This window comes from Periplaneta americana, chromosome 10, assembly GCF_040183065.1.
Source record: "Periplaneta americana isolate PAMFEO1 chromosome 10, P.americana_PAMFEO1_priV1, whole genome shotgun sequence".
Taxonomy (NCBI): Eukaryota; Metazoa; Arthropoda; class Insecta; order Blattodea; family Blattidae; genus Periplaneta; species Periplaneta americana.
The window spans coordinates 170,606,247-170,613,314 of record NC_091126.1 but is presented as its reverse complement, the minus strand read 5'-3'; positions in this window follow the sequence as shown (position 1 = coordinate 170,613,314).

Sequence of the window (7,068 nt, the reverse complement as noted above, 5' to 3'; positions counted from 1 at the left end):
CTCACTATATTCAATGTCACCATGCATTTATAATTTCGTTGCTACTTGTTTAATTCTTACAAAATAATTATTAATTTCAACTAATTTCAACCTCATCGAGGTTTAAAGCATAGCAAACATTCATAGTAGGTACAATATCGACATGCAAAAATGGTGGCAGCGGTGAAGGAGAAATGTGAGATAAGTCTAATTATTCGAGAATGAATTAACTAATCAATTAATCAATCATTCGTACATTTTTATTTATCCAGCTCTATTTCAGACGCCTGGTAAACAAAAAGTTTCAATATCTCTACTATTAAAGCCGAGAAATCCTTCAGTAACTGCGGGTGAGAAGAATTATTGCTAGGGAAATAGACACATTTTGTAAAAGATTGTATTGCCACCGCCTGCCTGGAATCGTTCCGGACAGATGTAAGACGTGTGAATGAACTCAGTATATCGAACTAAAACTGTTAAGGTCCGGTATTCCCCGGAAAATAATATATTTAAAATTAATAACAAATCACATGTTTCTCAAAATTGTATTTAACCCTTTGCAGTATAGTGGTCGTTCAGAAGAACCACATTTTTTTTTCTTTCTCTAAAATTATAGCACAAAAAATGGCGCCAACTTATATGGGCCAGCGGAGCCCAAGCCCACAAAATAATTTGTCGTGTTAAGACTGGTTCACAATAAACCAGGAACGGAAACGACAACGAGAATCATAACGGAAACAATGTTAAAATACATGTATTTAAATGTGAACATTCACAATTAAATTTCACATTCCCGTTCCCGGCCTCCGGCAAGCTTCTCGTTATTTGTGAATGCTCACATTTAAATAAATTTATTTTAACAATATTTCCGTTCTCGTTCTCGTTGTCGTTTCCGTTCCCAGTTTATTGTGAACCAGCCTTTATTATTGTTATTATCAGTATTATTATTATTATTATTATTATTATTATTATTATTATTTATGAGGTTTATTTATTTTATCTCATATGTCAAATTTTTGAGCCCACCCAATGTTATCCAAAAGTTAGCGCTATTGAGCACAGATGTTCCACTATGCAACCACCTCTTGAGAATACATAGAGATGCCATCTATGTTCAACGTGCAAAGTAGCACTGTGTGTGAACGATAAAAATACTGTAACTATTTTTAATTGTATCATCAAAAGTAATGACTGAATGGTGTATCTGAATTATAAAAAGATCATTAATAAATCATACACTTGTAAAACTATTGTAAAACTATTTATGAGGTTTATTTATTTTATCTCATATCTCAAATTTTTGAGCCCACCCAATGTTATCCAAAAGTTAGCGCTATTGAGCACAGATGTTCCACTATGCAACCACCTCTTGAGAATACATAGAAGTGCCATCTATGTTCAACGTGCAAAGTAGCACTGTGTGTGAAAGATAAAAATACTGCAAATATTTTTAATTGTATCATCAAAAGTAATGACTGAATGGTGTATCTGAATTATAAAAAGATCATTAATAAATCATATACTTGTAAAACCATTGCAATTATCACATTACGGTATATTGTTATATTATATTAAAATCTCTACCGTGACGCAGTTGTCGCTCAGAGTGCTCATAATTTCTTTTTGAAATTGTATGCAAAGTTAAATTTTAGAAAAAAGTGATCGAAGCTTTGTTATGATCCATGATATGAGAAACATAAAATTACATATTATTTTAACTTTTTGGCTTACTGTGCTGCAAAGAGTTGCATCCTCAACCATAGATCCCCGAAACTATGTACAATGTGCTCCTTTTGTCTGAGTATTATGCAGATTGACAATAAATCATCAAGAAATGGGAATTAAATTCAATCAGAACAAACCTTAAATGCGTATCTACACAAGGCCTTGTTGCCTGCTTATGCTAATTAATCTGTCTATTGAGAAAGAAAGACGATTTTCTCCAAGTAGAGAAAAACAGTTCTTCAGAAAGTTGTGTACACCACAGCTAGATTGACATGTGTAAAGAAAAGCATACTAGAACGAAAAAGATTGAGAATGGTTATTTTTCTTAAACAAAAACCTTTAGTGTAATAACAAAAACTTTAATATTTATTAAGGTGGTATTCAGAATATCGAATTTGCATTACTGAACTTAATTTTCTTTCCTTAAATTTCAAAGGTGTCCATGCTATTAGTAATAAAACATCTCAATGTTCCTTGAACTATTTCAATTCTTCTCGAGCTGTGTTGTAAGTTTTCACTTTTAGATTTGTATATCGAATATCGAAGTTGTGAAACAGGTATCGGTATCAAATATCGAATATATAGAAATTTGCACTATCGATCCATTTTTCATTGTAATCATTTCTATTACTATAACCTTTCTCAAAAAATATTTGTGCGAGATCGTGCGTATTTTCTTGGTTTCCGCACAAAACCAACCCGCGGTAAGTCTAAAATTCTACATTCACATAACAACACATAACAATTTCCCTCTTCTTACCGCTTAAGTGCCATATTGATTTTACTGCTTTAGGCTTTTAACATATTACTTTTAGAGACGTTTAACATGGTAATAATTATAAATTGGAAACTTACCACTGCAATTTCACCTAAATTGCACTGTTAATTATTGTTTTCAAATATTTGCAAAAATTAAGTAAACTCTACAACTCCACTAAAGTTACTGCATTTCGTGATGCATGTAACATTAAGGAAGCCGTTTGTTTTAAGTTCGCATTTATAGACTGGGGAAAAAAAAGACAGACGTATATCACGGCCTGCTGGAGTAATAGTAAACACAGAAAACATTTTAAAGCAACAATGTTGAAGATAGATATTTTTGTTTTCCAAAATTGCCGTCATTGAACAGAAACCAAGATGGAGATTTCATTGCAACTAATTAGAAATTCCTCTTTCATGTATGTAATAAACGATCTTCACACAAAATAATGTACGATGCACGAGCGGTATGTTTTCTTTCAATTCTCGGAAATTAAAAAAGCTCAACTACGTTTCGCTTTTTCAAACTTTTCCTCGAACATGAAAACTTCAACATACCACTCTTGTAACGTATATTACCATTTTAAAATTTAATACTAAGTTTTTCTGATTTTTTGTACGAAGAGTAAAATTGTTTAAGAAAACTAGAGGAATTCATTTTCCACACGTTGTTCTGAAATTCTGAAATTTCATCTCTATCACAACATAGTGAACGTGTGAAATTGCAAATACTTAGTGCTATGGTGAAGTAATGATAGTAACCTCTAGATCATACCTGCACAAACAGCGCTCAACGAGCGCGCGCGCTCCTTCGGAGAGGGGGAGCCGTGTTTACCGCTCGCCGAAACGGAGAGGAAGATACGTCAGAATCACATAGACTTGCTATGGGTAGAGGAGAGGGAAACGACCACTCAGTTATCTAGTGGAGTGCAGTGTGTAGGCCTATTCTCAGTAACTGTTTCACGTTGCTTACCTACTGCTACAGTATAGTATGGAGGAATCTAAAAGACGGAACGTAAAATTTAACATTTAACGATTTACAGCTCGAACTTATTGATCTTCAATATGACCTCAGGGCTAAAGATCGTTTGAATAATATTACTAGCCTGGTTGAGTTTTACAAGACTAAACATTAGCAATAATATCCACGACTACACAGGCTGGCTGTGAAAATGATTGCTATGTTTGGCTCAACATTTATATTTGTGAGCAACTGTTTTCTATAATCAACTTTAATAAAGGCAGACATCGAACATCTGTAACTGATGTTTCATTACGATCAGTGGGCTACTGTTCCTTTCAGCTGCCAACAGCATACAACCTCGTTTTGATGTACTGATAAATAAAAATATAACAAAATAATATTGTACATTTAAGTAGCTATAGAATTTCTATTATTTCCGTAAAATAAAAATTTCTTTATTAATTAATAATAGTCCAAGATAGTAGAGTGTAGTTGGGAGGCCGGAGGGAAAAAAGACCTTTGGGGAGGCCGAGACGTAGATGGGAAGATGATATTAAAATGGATTTGAGGGAGGTGGGATATGATGGTAGAGACTGGATTAATCTTGCTCAGGACAGGGACCAATGACGGGCTTATGTGAGGGCGGCAATGAACCTCCGGGTTCCTTAAAAGCCAGTAAATAAGTCCAAGACAGTTTTGCAAACACTGAACGGGAATTCATTTCATAAACACTCTTACTAGTACTGTATTTCCTTTTGTGTATATTTTGTACGAGATCACCCCTTCTTCCAGTCCACCCTTATACAGAGCGCAGCTAATATCTGCATTCCGCTCATGGGCTATGAACCGGCTCGGAGAGCGCAAACCTTGTGCAGGCCTGACCTAGATGGATAAAATAAGCAGTTGGGATTTTCTGCCGAGATTACATTTGAACACGCGTATGCCTAATGTAGAAAATTTATCACATGTGTATTCGTTGATATCTGGAAATAGAGTTCCTTTCAAGATTGTTTTTAGTTGTCAAATACATAAAGCGATAGAACTGTGGGGATATTTTTGGACTCAAGTGTATATGAAAATCTGAATCAATAAACATAAGAATTGCACTGCAGACATTGCTGATCCTAAGACTGACAAGCTTAACGATTGTTTCATTCTCAGGGCCGAACTGCTGAAATGTTGAGACTTTTGACACAACACTACAATTTGTCAATGCCACGCTAAGCTGCAATTCATAAGGCTTTCTTCGTTCCCTGCATTCAAATTACGCTACTGTTATATTGAATTTCAAGTACTTACTTTCCTATTAAAATTCCGGTCTATGAGTCGTGATATGAGATGAAATGGAATGCTGCATGCGAGTCAGAAAATCTACGTCGTCATTTTGAGACGCTGAGGGTCTGAAAAGAGATTTATGCCTATAGTCATACGGGATGGGGTCAGCTTCTCCGAGTAAGCTAAAGCGACATTCACTGTTCATGTGTCACGAAATATCGGCTTCATGCTGAGAAAAAATGAACGAGGTTCTCATTAGAGAACAGGGATATCCAGCCCCTGCGCCCTTCGTGTGCAGAACGCATGAGGTTTACCCTAAGATAAATTTGTCTTACTCTTTCTGTTAGTGAAGTTCCTAGCTCAAATTATATTCTTGGAAAAATTACCTTACGGATTAATATTAATACTTACATTTAAAGTAGACCAATCTAGAGAAAAACAGCTTATTGTTTGCTGTGATCAACTTTTTTGTAATATTTTATTCCTATGAAGTTGTCCTTATAAATTATTTTTTCTGCATTAATACAGGGCTTATTCTCAGAGAAAATGACTGCACGTTTAACAATCTGAGTCTTCACACAAAAAATTATATCTAATCATATGACGCAAGAGTCTAATTTAATCTCTGGAATAGTAACTACCCTCAGAAAATAGTAATATACGTTACAAGAGCGGTATGTTGACGTTTTCATGTTGGAGGAAACGATTGAAAAAGCGAAACATAGTTGAACTTTTTTAATTTCCGAGAACATGAAAACAAACATAACGCTCGTGTATCGTACATTATTTTGTGCGAAGATCGTTTATTACATACCTGAAAGACGAATTTTTAATTAGTTGCAATGAAATATCCATCTTGATTTCTGTTTAATGACGGCAACTTCGGAAAACCAAAATATCTTTCTTCAACATTGTTGCTATAAAATGTTTTCTGTGTTTACTATACTCCAGCAGGCCGTTATATACGTCTGTCTTTTTTCCCCCCAGTCTATAAATGCGAACTTAAAACAAACGGTAAGGTTATGTAATGATTTATTTTTTCATTTTAATATTTTAACAATATTATTTATATAACATATTGCAGTAATAACATCCGCATCTGGAATCTTGTTGATTTTTTCACGGCTTCCTTGATGTTACTTGAATCAGGAATGCAATAATTTTCGTGGAGTAGTAGACTTTACTTAATTTTTGCAAATATTTAAAAACAATAATTAACATTGCAATTTAGGTGAAATTGCAGTGGTAAGTTTCCAATTTATAATTATTACCATGTTAAACGTCTCTAAAAATAATATGTTAAAATCCTAAAGCAGTAAAATGAATGTCGCGCTTAAGCGGTAAGAAGAGGGAAATTGTTATGTGTGTTACGTTGGGAATACTGAATGTGGTATTTCACACTTACCACGTATTGGTTCTGTGCGGAAAACAAGCAAATTCGCACCATCTCGCTCAAAATATTATACAGTGTGTTTAAATAAAAGTATGGCATAATTTCACAGCATGTAATATTGATCAAAATGAGAAAAAAAGAGAAACTTACCATGAACATATATTCAGAAACAAAAATATCTTTTGAGATATGGACATTCTTTATTGTGTGCTTTTAACATAAATAAATAAATAAATAAATAAATAAATAAATAAATAAATAAATAAATAAATAAATAAATAAATAAATAAATCAATCAATCACAGTTTTGTTTCGTACAATACTGGACATACAATCCCTGGACATCCCTCTTCCTCCAGCTTAGTCCTGTCCACTTAAGTATTGTCATTAATTTCAATGAGTTATTCTTTGAGATATTTCAAACAAAAATGTTTAACACTATTTTGCTCGATGTTTTATTCCTTTCCAAGATAAAATAGTTTATCTGAAATATTTGATGAGATGTCTTGGGAAAGCAAATGAATAAATTCCCGATATGCTCAGTAAGTTTAAGAGGGCCGTGTATTATGATAATAAATTAAAGAAAGAACTTATTTTTTATCATTTAAATGTGCATAAATTTAATCCGAGTAAATGCAACTTTTCGTTCTGAAAAGGAATTTTAAAATATTACATTGGTTCGGATCAAATTTCTGCATATTTAAAGGACAAAACTAAAATTATTTCAATAATTTATTATCATAATACATCCTCTCTTAAAGTGACTGAGCATATTGGGAATTCAATCAATGGTTTTCCCAAAACACGACATGAAATGTTTCATATAAAACAATTTTTATCTCGTAAAAGAAGGAAAAACAAGCAAAATTATATTAATTTTTTTGTTTAAAATATATCAAGGAATGACCCCCGAAATGAATAACGTTGCTGACAGTTCATTCTGTGTATATATACAGACATAAACCTGCAAAAT